Consider the following 16,791-nt stretch of genomic DNA (forward strand, 5'->3'; position numbering starts at 1 on the left):
AGCTCTTCCCACACTCAGAGCACTAATATGGATTTTCCCCCTTATGGATGCACTGGTGTTGCACCAGATTGGAGGAATGGGTGAAGCTCTCCCCACAGACAGAGCACTGATGTGCACTCTCCCCTGCGTGAATGCTGTGGCATGCACAGTAAGGGGGCGCTACTACATAGAGCCACCCACCTCACTGTGCCAGGACCAAAACTATGCTTCGGAAGTCTCCCCAGGGGCCTACATCCAGCCATCCCCCTTCCTGGAGAACACACGCAAGCCTGGGACAGTGATGCTGCCACCTGGGCACTGGGCACTGGTCGCTGTTAGGGCTCTGTTCAGCCCAGTGTACACAGACACTGCCAACATTGGGAGTACTCCACCCCCTGGTAATGGTTCTGGGTGCTTCTTATAGCCTGAAGCCTTCAAAGACCCTTCTGTACTGAAGGAAAGTAACTAGCCAAACCCACATTAGCCAGCTAAGCAAAAGGGGCAATAAAAGCTTGTCTCTCCCCTCTTCCCTCAGGAATTCAGAGCCAGGCACACCATAACAGATAGCTTTATTGATCGGAGAGGGAGAGACTGGAGGAGGGATATGGAACAAAGGAATTTCAAAAGAAAATGCCTTGAGCAAAACAATAAATTAAGCCTTTCAAATATGGGCACGGGGCTGCTTTTTAAAATGTGGATAAATTACGTAGTCCTATTCTACTGGCTAAATTCAAACTCTACTCATGGTAGAATCATCCAAAGAGGCTCTCTGAGGAGGTCCAATTCTTGTCTGAGTCCCAAAATAATTGCCACAGGAAGAGAGAGAGAAAACTTCCCTCTCTGCAGGATTTTTTTACAGCCTGGTTGCCTAGGTGACCAGGTTGCTCCAAACAGCCAGTGTTTAAAAACAGATTGTGGGGGAGGGGCTGGAATGGCCCAGTCCAGGGATACAGACAGAGCATTGGTGCATGTCCAGATAGGAGGAATTGGTGAAATGCTTTGAACACACAAGGAAATGACGTGGCTTCTCCCCTCTGTGGATGCGCTGGTGCTAGGCCAGGTGGGACGAAATACTGAAGGTCTTCTGACACTCAGGGAATGATGTGGTACCTCTCCTGTATGCATACGCTGGTGTGTGGCCAGGCTGAAGGATGGGTGAAGCTCTTTCAACACTCAGAGCTCTGGTATGACTTCTGACCTGTGTGAATATGCTTGTGGGTGGTCAGGGTATAGGACACAGTGAAGCTCTTCCCACACACAAAGCACAGTTGTGGCTTCTCCCCTGTATCCATACACTGGTGTGTGGCCAGGCTGAAGGACTGGGAGAAGCTCTTTCCATGCTCAGCACTTCTTCTCCCATATGTAGATATGCTAGTGCCAGGGCTGTAACAATTTTAAGTTAGCAATTTAAAGTTTGCTATTATGAATTAAGCTTGTTATTGTACTTTTGTATCATGTTATTGTATTTTTATATAGCAAAATAAGTATTCTTTCTTTTTGTATTTTTTTTATGATACTTGGATGTATGGATGAATGAGAGTAAAGTGATTGGTAAGAGCAGAATTAAGCTATGTGTTAACAAACAAGTTACCAAATGGTGAGCTATGCTAAGAAGAGGCTGAAGAGATAAATTCAGAATCCAGTCTGAACCAGGTGAAGAATAAAGATAAACAAAAAAGATAAGACTGCAGACAAGGTCTGCAACATCTCACAGCTAAAGACGCTGGACACAGCCCACAGCAGCGACAATGGAAGAATGTTGTAAAACAGTTATTGACAAGCAACACCTACGGACGATGATGCATGAGCCTAACCACTTGTCAGAACGGAAAAGTACTGAGATTTTAGACAAAGAAACTACAGAGTCAGGAAAGGCAGACCAGTCACCCAACACCAACTTGATAACCCCTATAAAGGAGAGAGACTTAGCAGCAAGAAGTGGGAGACGCTCTGCAAAACTTCACTGGAACACAGGCGTGTCTGTATGCCCCGTTTCTAATCTCTCACGCTCACCAGGCTGGCCACCTAAGTGTAGCAGTGAGCAATGGACTTTGGTAACTATAACATCTCCAGGGTGAGTGTGAGTGTGTGTATGTGATGTCTATAATGTTTTTGTAGTTTTAATGGACACGGCATCTTGCCTTATCCCCCTCATTAGGTCTCACTTGTCAATTGAGCTAATTGGTAATTTGTGCAACAGGACAAATTGATGAAGCTGTTCCCAAACACAGAACACTGATGTGGCTTCTCCCATGGGGAGACGCTGGTGCTGGGCCAAATGTGAGGACTGGGTGAAGCTCTTCCCACACACAGAGCACTGATGTGGCTTCTCCCCTGTGTGGATAAGCTGGTGCCGGGTGAGGTGGGAAGTCCGGTTGAAGCTCTTCCCACACACAGAGCGCTAATGTGGCCTCTCCCCTGTGTGGATACGCTGGTGTTGTCCCAGACTGGAGGTCCGGTTGAAGCTCTTCCCACACACAGAGCACGGATGTGGCTTCTCTCTTGTGTGGATACGTTGGTGCTGGACCAGGTGGAAGGAATGGGTGAACCTCTTCCCACACACAGAGCACTGATGTGGCTTCTCCCCAGTGTGGATACGTTGGTGCTGGGCCAGGTGGAAGGAATGGGTGAACCTCTTCCCACACACAGAGCACTGATGTGGCTTCTCCCCAGTGTGGATACGCTGGTGTTTTGCCAGACTGGAGAAATGGGTGAAGCTCTTCCCACACACGGAGCACTGATGTGGCTTCTCCCCCGTGTGGATGCGCTGGTGTTCTGACAGATTGGAGGAACAGGTGAAGCTCTTCCCACACACAGAGCACCAATGTGGCTTCTCCCCTGTGTGGATACGCTGGTGGATGGCCAGCTTGGATGAACGAGTGAAGCTCTTCCCACACACAGAGCACTGATGTAGCTTCTCTCCTGTGTGGATACGTTGGTGATGGGCCAGATTGGAGGGATGGGTAAAGCTCTTCCCACACACAGAGCAGTGATATGGCTTCTCTCTTGTGTGGACATGTTGGTGCTGGGCCAGGTTGGATGAACGGTTGAAGCTCTTCCCACACACAGAGCACTGATGTAGCTTCTCTCCTGTGTGGATATATTGGTGTTGTGCTAGACTAGAGGGATAGGTGAAGCTCTTACCACACACAGAGCAGTGATATGGCTTCTCCCCAGTGTGGATGTGTTGGTGCTTGGCCAGGTAGGATGAAAAGGTGAAGCTCTTCCCGCACACAGAGCACCGATGTGGTTTCTCCCCTGTGTGGATATGTTGGTGTTTTGCCAGACTGGAAGAATGGGAGAAGCTCTTCCCACACACAGAGCACTGATGTGGTTTCTCCCTTGTGTGGATACGCTGGTGTTGTGCCAGACTGGAGGTATGGGTGAAGCTCTTCCCACACACAGAGCATTGATGTGGCCTCTCCCCTGTGTGGATACGCTGGTGGATGGCCAGGTTGGATGAACGAGTGAAGCTCTTCCCACACACAGAGCACCGATGTAGCTTCTCTCCTGTGTGGATGTGTTGGTGCTGGGCCAGGTAGGACGAATCCTTGAATCTCTTCCCACATTCAAGGCACTGATATGGCTTCTCCTTGGTATGGATGCGCTGATGTCGCATCAGATAGGAGGAACGTCTGAAGCTCTTCCCACATTCAGAGCACTGGTATGGCTTCTCCCCGGTATAGATGCCCTGGTGCTCAGCCAGGCTGGAGGAGCAGGTGAAGTTCTTCCCACACTCACGGCACCCAGCTGGCAGAGCCTGGTTTGAGGGGCAGGAAAAGATTTTCTGGCACTCAAGCCCAGGAGCAAAGTGCACCCCTGCCCCGGTGGGACCGTCCTGTTTCCCTCTCAGTCCCTCCCCACTGGTTTGGTTTGGACACAGGGTTTCTTTCTGGTGGAACTTTACCTTATGGCTCTTCAGCTCCACAAATCCTTCCCTGGGCCCAGGGCTCTCTCTGGACTCTCTACTTTCTCTACTCTCATGCCCAGGGGAAGATGGCACCTGTTTCACTGCTATGTTCTCCCTCAGTTTTTGGGGTCTCCCCTGGCTCTGGAGCCATTGGTCTTCCTCAGGTCTCAGGGACTCCATCTCACCCAAACCCCCGGGGGAAGTCCAGGGTGGCTCCAGGTTTGCAGGCCCTTCTTCCAGACTGTGCTTCTCAGCTCTGCACAGCAGCCAGGTGCCTCCTGCATGGGGAAGAGAAACTCCAGCTTACTCCCTGCCTTGCTGGCACAGGCCAAATACTACTATTCCCTCTGCTGCGATGGGCCTGCGAGCATGACTGCACCTTGGCACTTAAGTCTTCTGAAGAGAACATGGTCTTTCTGCCAAACCACAAGAGAGGGAGGGTTGAGGGAGGGGTATGTCTGTGTACCAGGCTAACGGTCCCTGCTCAGTGGAGGTCAGAGCCAGGTGATTAGGGTTTCTGGCCCAGGTGTCAGCCCCATCAGGCCCTGCTGGGAAAAACCCATGTGGGACATGTGTTAGGGCAGGACCTGAATGGCTTCCTCCTCTAAGGGGCACAAGAGACTAGAGGAAGACTCAGCAGAAAGGAAGAAGTCTCTCTAGGGGCTGCTCTGTCCCACAGCACTAGCGGGTCCAAGAGGAGATGATGCCGAGCCCTCCACCTGCCTAGGCTGACATGCTTCACAAGCCCAAGTGCATTGTTGAGACTGCTCTCCAGTACTTGCCCATCATCTCTGGCAGTCCTGAAAGCAGTGTCTGGTACCAGGATGGACAGCCTCATGGTGAATTTCTGGGGCTCCCCAGAAGTCAGGGGTGTATGGGGAGAATGGCTTTACACTGGACCAGATGCGTCTCCAAGGTAGAAAAAGCCCATATGGCTCACCCCCCCTCTTGCCTCCAAAACCTGCTCTGGGAGAGGAGGACTTATAGCTGGGGGTCTCTTTCCTGAAAGGAACAGGGCTGTGCCTTCTTCCTGCTTCCAGGGAAAGGTGTGGAGATTGGACCAGATCTATGTGGCTTTCCTCTGCTGATGGGGCCCAGGTGGCCTGCACGTCACCAGAATCTGCCCGGGGACAAAGATCTGGGCATGAACCTGCACATGCACTCCCTGCTGAGTCCCGAGCTCTGTGACACTCATGGCCCAGAGACAAAGCACAAAGACACGAGCTGTGGGGGATCCACTTCCCCCCGTAACATGGAAGCTTGTGAATCCCACCACCCCATGGAGCCATTTAATGCAGCCTCAGATCAGGAGTCAACACTTCCTGCGTCCCAGCTGGACCTGACCAGGAGACACCAGAGAAAGTCCCACGCCTCTCCCTTGTCCTTGAATATTGGCTACACAAAGCTTCGACCCACCATGTAGATTTCCATGGGGAACTACAAATCCATCATGCCGTGGGAGAGGGTGCTGTAGAGGTATGGCTACCTTGCGCTGAGGAATCTAATCTTACAGTGCTAAATATAAATGGAAATTTAAGACTATGGCAGGGGTGTCAACCTTTTTCAATGTGGGGCCGAATCATGAACTTTTTATCACCCAGTGGGCCGGTGAGACATATTCAAAGACCTCACAGGAAGTGGTATCACCCCCCCCCCACCAACAGAAACAAAAGTACAGTGTTTACTTTAATTTCCCATCGCAGCACCTCAGGCCTCAGAAAATGGCTTGAAGGGCTGCGTGACAGCCCCACAGGCCATATGTTGGACAAGCCTGGACTACGGTATCCCAGGGACACCAGGCCTGTACTTGGATGTCCCCTAGCAGTTGTAGTTATGGGGAGAAGGGAAAGGCTGCTCGTCTCCACACCTTGGAGTTTCAGTGCGTGGGAACAACACCTCCCAGGACACACGGCTGCATAAAGTGTTCAAGGTCAGAAACCAGGAAGGGCAGCGCCGGGCAGGTCTGTGGTTCCCAGCCCCGTCACTGTGGGCATGGAGCATGTCTGAGATGGGACTTGGGGGAGGGGACAGCCACAACTCACCTGGCAGCAGGTCCTTTGACTTTGAGATGTCCACACAGTCCTCATCATCACAGACCCAGAGCTCCTCCTGTCCTCGCACAATGCGGCGGATTAAGTCAGGTCTGGGACCTCGATGCCCTGTTCGGGGCAGTAGTTAAAAAGCATTCATGACTGGGTACTGGATCCCAAATAGCCCACTGGGATTTGGGGAATGGATACAATGAACTCAAGGATTCTCCTGGGGCCTTGAAGGACAAGGGAGGGAGGACATTTAGGATGCAAGAGATGATGGCCCTTGTCACCCAGGTGCTGGGGGCACGGTCATAGGAAACATAGTACTGTACCCACCACTTGGAGGTATAAAACAGGTATGAGACAACAGGGATGGGGGTGGAGATGCAGTGATGTGCTAAAGAGCAGAAAGATGAAGCTTTCAGTATTTACAAGGCACCAAAGTAAAGAGATGGTGGACACACTGGTGGCTGGATAACATCTATCTTCTCAGCGTCACTCCAGGCAAAGGAATGGAAGTGAGTTTCTTCTCTGGGAAGATTTAAAGTGAGGCCTGGCAGCAGTGGACAGAATCCAGGACATATATCTGACCAGGAAATATCTGGGAGAGAGGGTCATTCCCAACAGGGCAGAGGAATGGACGGTTTTATGAGAAATACCAACAATGAAAGCAATCATCCCATCCAATGGGAGGATCATCCCAGAAGGGGAGATGAGCACAGAAGTGGGGAAAACCTGCCGGGTTTGAAACAAAGGTCTCAGGAGTCCTGGATACAGACAAGAGAAGGCAGAAGGAGACACCTTTTGCAGCACATGAAAGCCCATGATACAGGAAGGGTTGATATGATCTTTGCAGAGCAAGAAGCCTTGGAGCCCTTCCCTAAGAAAATTGATCAGGGGACCTGGAGGGAAAAGAAAGCACTAAAAAAGCAAAGTGACCTGGTACAAGAAAAGTCCCTCAGCCCTGCCCATAAGCCAGAGACCTGTATCAGAGACCCTTTGGAAATGGCAGCCAGCTTTTAACAGTCCTGCACCGAGCCCACCTCTTTTCATCACCGTGATGAGCATCTGACACGCAGAAGGATGTCGGGAGGAGGAAATGACAACTTCTGTGAATGGCAGAGCAAATTGGGAGCAGGTCCCCAAGTACACACAGCTAAGCCAGAGCCTGTGGAGATGAAGACTATGGGAGGAACATGGGCAGAAGCTTCCAGGAATCCGGAGACAGAAGTACCCGGATTCCATCACCTGTGCACGGGTCACTAGCAACGGCGTCAAGGAACTGCTCATCTCAGGAGTGTTGGCAGCAGGGGCTAATACGACTTCCATTACCCTCTGCTGGGTCATAACCAAAGGAGGTGAAAGCAGTTTTAGACAGCACTGATTGAGCACGCTCAGACTGTTAGATTCGTGGGACAGGACACGCTAGGCAGGACAGGGAAGAAATCAGAACCACTCCCTGAGGAACAGCTGGCAGTGAATTTTTCTGCCCAGCAAATTGGAGATGACCTGAGAGCACGGAGAAGGGAAAGGGAGATCCCTTTGCCAAGACACAGCTGGAAGTACCAGGGGTTACAAGACTCAGGTGGAGGAGGCCAGATCAAATGAAGCAGGAGACGTTGGTGCTAAACATGAGGGACGCATTATCACTCAAGTAGCTGGGGGGAGGACATGGATTTCAACCCCTGGGCAGAAGTTCACGAGGACAAGAGTGGTGAGAAGCGGGGAGAAGACAGTAAGGGTCAGCGCTGACACGGCTGGAGGGAGAAGCAGGAAACAGCGTTACCCAGGGAAACGAGGGCTCGCCAGTTCCTCAGCATCTGGTCCTGGTACAGCCCCTTCTGTGCGTCTTCCAGCAGCTCCCACTCCTCCCGTGTGAAATACACAGCCACGTCCTCAAAGGCCTCCTGGAGCTGCAGGCACAAGCGTTACCCCATCAGTGTCTCTTGGTCCAGCTGCCTCCAGCCCCCGCCGCCCTCTCCACAATCCCTCTGCGCCACACCTCTCTGCAGGCTGGGCCATGACACACAGGGGTGCAAAATACCCCCTTGTGCACTGACAGGGGATGTGGGTGAAGCCATGGGCGTAGGGGTCCACGTGTCTGCCCTGACCCAGCCTATCCCGTTCTATGTGCTCAACCCTTCGAGGCAGCACCTTTTAGAGCCAGGGACTCCATGACTGTGGCCTGGCCTTCCCATGCCAGAACCCCTGACTCTCGGCACTGAAGGCAAGCTCTGGCAAATGCCGGCTTTGTGTGGCTGCAGCCCCTGTCACCAGAGGCTTGTTGCTCCTTAGCTCTCTCCAAACGATTGACTACACCCCTGGCTTCTCCCTAGCACAGCCCCAGCTGCACTCCTACCTCCAGCTGGAGCTGGTGCCCTGCTCACCTCTGTGCTCTCTGCCTGCTTTGCCAGCCTCCCCTGCCCCTGCTGCAGTTGGCTCACTTCAAGGGTCAGGGAGCCCCTCTCCCCCAGCCTCCCCGAGGTAGTCCTTGGCAGCTCCAGGTTTGCATCCCCTTCTTGAGGAGGCTGCTGATGAGCTCTGCTCACGGTTCCTGCACCTGTGGGTGGGGAAGACAATGCACAGGTCAGGCCTGGTGCTGCCTGCAGGGGAAAGCCCTGCTGTTCTCCCGGACTGGCCTGTGACTGTGGCAGCCAGAGGCTTTGACCTGTGGAAGAGGCAGAAGATGGACAACCACTGTAGCACTCAAACCCATGCCCCAGCCTGCACCTGGCCCCTCACCTGACTCTGGGCCTGGCATCAGCTCCTCTCTGGGGCCACAAGGTAGCTGGTCCCAAGGCCCTGGGCTGTCCCACTGTGCTGCCTCCTCCAGAGGCACATCCGTAGTTTGGGCCCGGGCCTGCTCCAACCAGGGATCACCAGGCTGCTGCAGCGCCCCACAGGGCTGCATCCTGTCTGAGGCCACCTCCTTGACCTTCACGCTCACCGTGACCTGGGGACAAGAGGAACGTGTCACCAGGGAACTGGGACTGGGAGAGATGGGTTGGCAGGAGACATCCCCCAGGCACACGGAGATGAGGTTGGCAGCATCCACGATCAGGACGAAAGGCTCACACATGGAGTTTCTCATCCTCCACCTGCCCCAGCCAAAACCCCTCAACCAGGGTCACTGCCTTGTCCCAGGTTTTCACCCTGCGCCCCGACACCCAGCTCCACATCTCCTGGGACAGCATGGCCAGGACCAACTCCAACACCACCAGCTCCACTGTCTGGTCCTGGCTGCAGTGCTGGCAGAGCTCCCACAGGCCCTCAGCCTCCTGGTACCACAGCCCTGGATGTGCTGGCACCAGGTCTCTGGCACGGGGAGCTCATGCCCCGGTGCCAGCAGTGGGGTCTGTAAGGGTCACGCAAGCACAGACGGGGCTGCACAATTTGCTTCACCTCCTGCCCCCGCATCTCCTGGTGCTGAACCGGCTCCTCCTTGAGCCCCTGCTCAACTTCCTGTGGGGCCGACCATCTCAGGGATAGGTGCCTGATCCCAGCGTGGGCCACACAAGGGATTTGTCCTGCCCAGTCCGCTCCTGTCTGGGGACCTCCTGGGAGCTGCTCCTCCATCGTCACCCCCGGCTGCTCCAGGGCTGCGCAGGGAAGGTCCGCGGGTGGCAGGGGCTCCAGCGCCGCCTCTGTTTCCTTCGCCAGGAGAGGCCTCACTCTCGGCAGTATCTAGTCTCCATGGACTACAGGAAAGGAAGCAGAATGGCTCAGACCAGGTGATAGAAGACCCAGGACTGACCCTGCCCCAGCCCCAGCCCCAGCCCATCCCCCACTCCCTGACTGTCCCAGCTCCCTGCAGCCCCTGCACAGGCAGCAGGAACAGGGCTGGCTCCAGGAGCCCCCCACAGCTCCTACCCCAGTCCCTGTGCACCTGCCTGCAGCCCAGGCAATGTGCAGCCCACACCCCCATCTCCTCCAGGAGCCCAGGTCCTCTCCCCCTTCCTGGGGGTGCCCCTTATGCCAAACCTGGAACCCCTGCCTCCCCAGCCTGGCGGTGCCCCTCACTCCTGACCCACAGCCCCCACCTCATTCTGGACCCACCTGACGGGTCTCCCTCCTCCCACCTCGGTCCCCAGCACCTGGGCAACCACTGCTCTGCCTCTGCTACCACCCCACCCTGCCCCAAGAAACAGGTTTGACCACTAGAAACCTGATCCCTCCCCCCCACACCTTTGTTCAAGGTCATTTGCATCATGATGGAGCTCAGAGACACCTCCCACATGAGAAGTGCCTGCCCAGGAGAGCGTCCATCCAGTCACTGCTCTGGGAAACATGAAACACCGGCACCAGAAGGAAACGTGACCACATCCTGCCCCCACCAAACACTTCAGACAGGTTTCATAAACATTTGGGTTGGAAGGGACCCGGGAGGACCATCGAGTCCAGCCCCTTTGAACATGCAAATGGTTCCACCATTAAATATATGTGTATATATGCATACAAGAAAAACACCCCAAGAATTGTAATAATATGTGCACTGTTACTGCATGGCAGCATTGTAAATGTGAAATATGAATAATATTTTACTGCAAGGAGTTTTTCTTGGCAGGTTTGAGTGTTTTCTTTTGCAGACACCGTCGTGTAAAATTCAATCCAGCAGCAACAGTGACTGTCAGCATTCTCGTTATATGTACATTTCTTATTGAGAGTCATCAAGCAAAGTCTAGCCTCCTGGAGCACCTGAACAGCGCCTCCAATACTTCACAGTCAGTCACATCTACACCTGAGTGAACATGATCACACCTCAGTTAAGGTTTTTAGCTAACAAGAGTCTGCAGGGCACCCAGATAGAAAAGAGAGATTAAGGCCATGGGTGGATGTAGGATTTAGAAAACAGGGGTGCAGAGGGGCTCATGCCTCATCGTATAGAAAACACCATATATTTTTCTACAGTTAAAGGGAAACTAGATGCTGTGGTAATATACCAGGAGCCTGGCACTATGCTATTCACTTGTACATCAAACCAGAAGCAGATGTAATCAGTGGAATGTGCCCTGGATTATACATAATCCTACCAACAATTTAATAGATGTTTATACACACACGGAGAGAGAGAGAGGTTTTAAAAAAAACCCATAAGAAACTAGGCAAAAAAGAGCAGGAAAGAGAGAGAAAGAGAGAGAGACACCTAAAGAACAGCAGAAAAGACAGGGAGAGAGTCCCAAGGAACAGCAGGAACTCCCGGGAGCAAGGTGATCCCAAACAAGAGCAGGAAAGAGATAGAGGTGCCCCAAGGATCAAGAGGAAATAATGAGAAAGACACAGAGACAGAGAGAGAATCAGAGCAAGTCCCAAGGCAGATCTGGAAAAAGAGAGAGAGTGCCCCAAGGATCGGCAGGAGAGAGAGAAAGACCGACCCAATGCACAGCAGAAAAGAGAGAGTCCCAAATTGTAGCAGGAAAAAGAGAGAGTCCCTGTGGCGGGCCAGTAGGGGGCGCTCCGACGTTGAGCCACCAACCTCACTGCGCCGGACCACCTCCCAGGCTCCGGGTGCCTCCCTGGAGGCGCCTCACGTCTGGCCGACCCCTTCCCTGGAGCACCCCCGCTAGCCTGGGGGTAACGCTGCCACTACCCAGAGTCTGGACTGATCTTGGACCTGCACCTCTGGGAAACACAGGCCTAGCAGTCCTTGAAGGGACCTGACCCACTGCAAGAACCTGGGGTGCTTCCCCGACTCCGACGCACAAGCAGCGGTCTCCCTTAGTCAGCCAAACCAAGGGGGCCCCAAGGCATAATCTAGACCCTCTCCCAATAAGTCTCCCACGCTAGGTATAAAGGAGAACTTTACTGATTACAAGGACTAGGTTTGGAGTAGGGGACAGGGTAGAGCAGGGACGGGCAATTATTTTGGGCAGAGGGCCGCTTACTGAGTTTTGGCAAGCCATCAAGGGCCATATAACAGGCAGCCCAGGGCAGATAAATATTAATTTTCTGAATTTTTTAGGGGCCCTGCGGGCCGGATAGAACGGCCTGGCAGGCCACATCTGGCCCCCCGGCCGCATTTTGCCCACCCCTGGGGTACAGCAATATCAGAGAAATCCCTTAGAGCAAACATTGGCATGGTAGCCGTTGATCGGGCATCCGAGCTACTGCAAGCTATATATCTAGTTAGATCTCAGGTAGCTTACTCACGAGTATCACCCAGAGGCAGGTGGAGATTGCGTCCGGAGGCAGGCAGCTCCTTGACCATGAGTTTCAAGAGAGCGCGAGTTTCAGCTGGTCCAGCTACTATCTGTGAGTTCTCATCATGGCTGCTGCCCTGCCTCCTGGGCAGTCCTTAACTTGTATAGACCTCACAACCTCATTTACCTGGGCCAATGGAGGCCAGCAGCTGCTGGCTGCCAGCCAACCAATTTGAAATGCCTCACTGGTTGCCGGGTAGACTGGCAGGGCCTGTACCCCCTCCCAGCCAGGATGGCATTGCTTAGAACAACTGGGAGTTTAGGCCCCCCCAGGGGTGCGATGCCACTCACAGGCAGAGGGAGCAGGTCCCCCTCCCTCAGGAATGCGTCCAGCTCAGGTTACAGCTCAGGGTCACCTGGAGCCAATGGGGGCCAGCCGTGTCCGCCCTCTGCAGTGACCACGGCAACCAAATTGTCACAGTGGAGGCTGGGGAGAGAGGAGATGGTGTTCTGCCACAGTCCCCAGGAAGCGCAGGAAAGAGAGAGGTGGTCCCCCGAGGGGCTGCCGGGAAAGGAGAGCAAGTCCCAGGGAAGAGTCCCGAAAAGCGCAGCAAACGTGGGCCACTGGAGAGGGGACGTACAGGCCGTGGGCAACCCCAGGGCCACAAAAGCTCCCAGGGTGGCGCAAGCAAGGCGCAAACACCGGCACCGACCTGCCCAGGCAGCCTCATCACCCTTATTAACATCCAGCAGTGCCCCCTCCAGTCTGAACACAACATGAAGTGAAAAGCGAAGCTAGAGGCAAAGAAAACCAAAAAAGCAGCGCCCCAACCCTGCTCCACAACAGCGAGGCGGCGCGGGGTGGGGGCGGGGAACAGGACCAAGGCCACGCGGCGCTGCGGTGGCAGCCGGACTGACACGAGCCCCGGTCACCCGCGGGAAAGGCACCCGCGCAGCGCGGACACGAGCACTCGAGGCAGGCCCCCGGGGTGCGGACCCAGCGCCCCGCTCCTGCCCCGCCGCCCCCGCCCCGAGCAGGGACACAAGCAGGGGCCGCGCCGGGCCGGGCGTGCGGGGCCGACTCACCCGGAGCTCCAGGCGGGCGCAGAGGAGGCTGCAGCCCCGGGCGGGGCGGGGCGGAGAGGGACCCCCGGCGGCCCCGCTCCGCGGCACGGGCGGGCGGGAGAAATAAGGCGGGGCGGGGAGAGCCGCGGGCGGAGCCGGAGAAGCGCGGGCGGGCGCTGGACACCGCCCCCAGGAGCCGGCCCCGCCCGGCCGGGCCGCCGCCGCGTCCCTCGCCCCTGCGAGCCGCGGGGCCCCGGGCACACACGCGTGTGCACACGCGCAGCCACGTGAGCGCACTCGGCCACGCGCACATGCGCTCACACCCACCCACGCATGCCCCAGCACGTGCACACACACGGACATGCACACAGAAGCAATGCACGCACGCACACCTATGCATGCACCCCTACACACGCATGCACACATGCAGAAACGTGCACTTGCAAACATGTGCAAACACCCACATGCCATACATGCACACAAACACAGAGGCACACTCACTCAGACATGCCCAAACATGCTGTCCACCACGGCTGTAATGCTGCCCGGTGGTTGCGTTGGGGCTGTTAATTAAACGCTTGGGCCTTTGCCTGGGCAGGTGGGTGTTTAAAGATGGAGTGGAATTAACTAGGCACAGACACGTATTGGTTGCAGGAAAGTTTTACTTACCTCGCTTAGTAGCACGACAGGCAGGAGACTCACCTTAGTTACAATTAAGCGTGCGGGTTCGATTACAGTTGGCCGTGTGCGCCCGAGGCGCCAACGAGAACCAGCTAGCGGGTTCATGACTACGCCAGGGCAGTCATGGCGGGGAGTCGCTGGTGGGTGATCAGTCCACCAAGTTACTCTGCTGGCGTGCTGAGAGTTCTGCTCAGATTTCTCCTCGGAGCTCTCCGACTTGGGCGGAAGCTGTAAAACTATTTACAGAGGACCATATCCAATGATGAGCTGCCAAGTGGAATTTTAAGTATCAGCAAGGCAGCATCTTTTGTCTTATCAAATTTCAAGACAGTGGGTCAAGTTTCCTGTCTGTGACGTGTGAGGGGCCTAAGCTTGTTTCTTGACCAATTACTTACGATTTTCACTAGGGTTTTATTTCAGGGATTTATGGCAGGGATTTCCTCTTTCCCTTGGTCAATTGCTGTGTATGCGAAATGAGGAAGGTTTATGTTTTGATTCTTGCTGGTGACATGGGCACTGTTTTACTGGGTTGTGACAATACCCACATGTATACATACACACACAGAGATATATCTGCATATACACACATGCACAAATGCATACACAGGACCCAGGTGCCCAGGACTTGCACCCCCCACTCCTCCAGGATCCACCTGGGGGACCGCTCGGTTTCCTGCTGCGGGAGCCCTTGGCTAGTGGGGAGCCCCAGGCCCAGTATGTAGGAGAGCTGCAGACAAAAGGAAACCTCCACCGGGTGCAGCCCCAACGTGAGTCACTGACAGCTGCCCCTCGGCCACTGGGACCCCGCCATGAGCACCAGGCGCCAGGCCACAGAGCTCGGAGGATCTTTAGGACATGCAGGGCTCCTTGCACCACAGGCCTCGGCCTGCCAAGAGGAGGGAGGCACGGACATAGAACCCAGCTGTTCTGGTCTCACATACACACACACCCCCCCCTACGCATGGCCCGACACCTAGATACGCACACTTATGTGCATAGATTCCCACCCCCACGTCCTATGTTAGCACGTTACACATATACACACCACAGCTGGCTCCCCCTTGGCATGTGACGGTCCCATGCTCTATAAACTTGGCAAGTATAAACAGCCCACCCCAAACACACTCTTTTATATGGACCCCACAAGCTGCCCCCCACCTTGATCCCATGGCTCCCTCCCATGATACCTCCTGGCTCCCCTTTTTTGCCCCCTGCCTGGCGATCATCTATGCAGCCCAGCTGGGGCTGGGAGGGGGTCACCAGGTGCCTGCACCAGCCACTCCCAACACTCCCCTGCTGGGAGCTGCCAGCCTGGGGAAGACACAGCCAGTACCTGCCCCCCGCCCCCCGCCCACACACCTGAGTGCTTCACTGCCCAGCCCAGAGCAGTGCCAGGCAGGCCAGGGCCTCACTGACTTCTACCCCTGCCCCATCTACTGCTCTGCTTTCTGCTCCCATAACCTCACAGCTGGTTGTCCCTGGCCCCTATGACTGCAGTGGCCAGGCCCCACCTCGCCCAAGTTTCCAGACAGAGGCTTGCTAATGTGTGAAGCGACAGCAGTTTCCAGCCTCCCATCCATGGAGCCAGCCTCCAGCCACCACAGCAGCTTTCCCTTTGCGCTCAGCTGGAGACAGGCTGCTCCCACATACTAGGGTTGCGTGTACATGTGTGTTCATGTGTCTGTCCTGGAGGCACGTGTGTGCATGTGTCTGTCAGTCCATCTCAGACACCCGGGTACCATGTATGTGTGCATCATGGGTTCTGTGTGCAAGTTGTGTGCATGGACCCCTGTGCAGTGTGTGTGCGCACATGCACACATGTCCCCCAGGCACCTGGGTTGTGTGTGTGTGTGTGTGTCCATCTGTCCCAGATGCCTGGGGTGCACGTGCACGTGTGAGTCCATGCTGGACGCTTGTGTTCTGTGCACGTGCAGTCTCACACACCTGAGTTGTGTGCACACGTGCATGCATGTGTCTGTCTCAGATGCCTGGGTCATGTACACATGTTCAAGTTTCAGACACCTGCTGTGCGTGTGCATCCTGACCACTGCTCCCCTGCTGCTACCCAATCTCCAGCTTCCGCAGGGACTCCCAGCTCCTGTCCCCTAGATGGGATGCCCAACCCAGCCCCTCCAAGAATTGCACCTTCTAGGCTCCTCACAGACATTACATTTAAGGCACAATTAATCACACCTTAAGCAGTAACTCATCCCCAGCACCATAAAAGAAGTACTAAGTCATGAAGTTGTTACTCAAAATAAGTGCAATAGATGTAGCTGGCTCCCGTTGCGCCATAAATGGAATGTGTGGCCAGCACCCATCTGCCAAATGGCGTCCCCAGGCTCAGGAGTACACCAGAGCCCTCCCTCACATCCCCGGAGAGAGACACCAATAGCCATGTTACTCTGCAGTGCGGCAGAAGAGCAGGCCAAGGTGCACCTTCTGGGTCCCTGGCAGGCATTACACTTATAGCACTGCTTTTTTCTTTCAAGCAGATGTTGCACTGTCTTCACCCCTTGAGAGCGGCTGGGTTTTCCCTTCCTCAAACGTGGCGCTCCACACAAGATGTCCCACACCAGAAGCAGCTGCATCTTGACTGGGGTTCTGGTATAACACAACCTTCCTCTGCCTCCAAAATGTGCCCCGCATCCCAGAAGCAGCCGCATCACACAGAAGCCTGGTGGGAAACAGTCCATGACACGGCCTGGCTGCTGCACAGAAACTTTATTCGAGTCACTCCAGTCTTCACAGGGGAGAAATATTGTCCCCCCGCCCATGTCCAGTCACTTCTGATCTTCCCAGGGAGGGGTTCCAGGTCTCAGGGGATGAAAAGCTGGGCTCTGGGGCCCAGCCATTGTCGGGGGGGGCGGGGGTCTTTGTGTGGCTGATATCTGGGGTCCCCTTCAGGATGGGCTGGGGCTCAAAGTGAAAGGAGACGGCTGCGGTGAGGCGGGAGCAGGCTGGGGGGCCCAATGGGCAAGGCACA

The 16,791-nt window shown here is 55.0% G+C and overlaps 1 pseudogene; it reads right to left on the reverse strand.

Annotated features, from left to right (window-relative positions):
* Positions 1 to 531: 531 nt before the first annotated feature.
* LOC132244192 (zinc finger protein 135-like) lies at positions 532 to 14,031 on the reverse strand (annotated as a pseudogene).
* Between the last annotated feature and the right edge of the window lie 2,760 nt (positions 14,032 to 16,791).

The sequence above is a fragment of the Alligator mississippiensis genome, chromosome 11 (genome assembly GCF_030867095.1).
Source record: "Alligator mississippiensis isolate rAllMis1 chromosome 11, rAllMis1, whole genome shotgun sequence".
In the NCBI taxonomy this organism is placed as follows: Eukaryota; Metazoa; Chordata; order Crocodylia; family Alligatoridae; genus Alligator; species Alligator mississippiensis.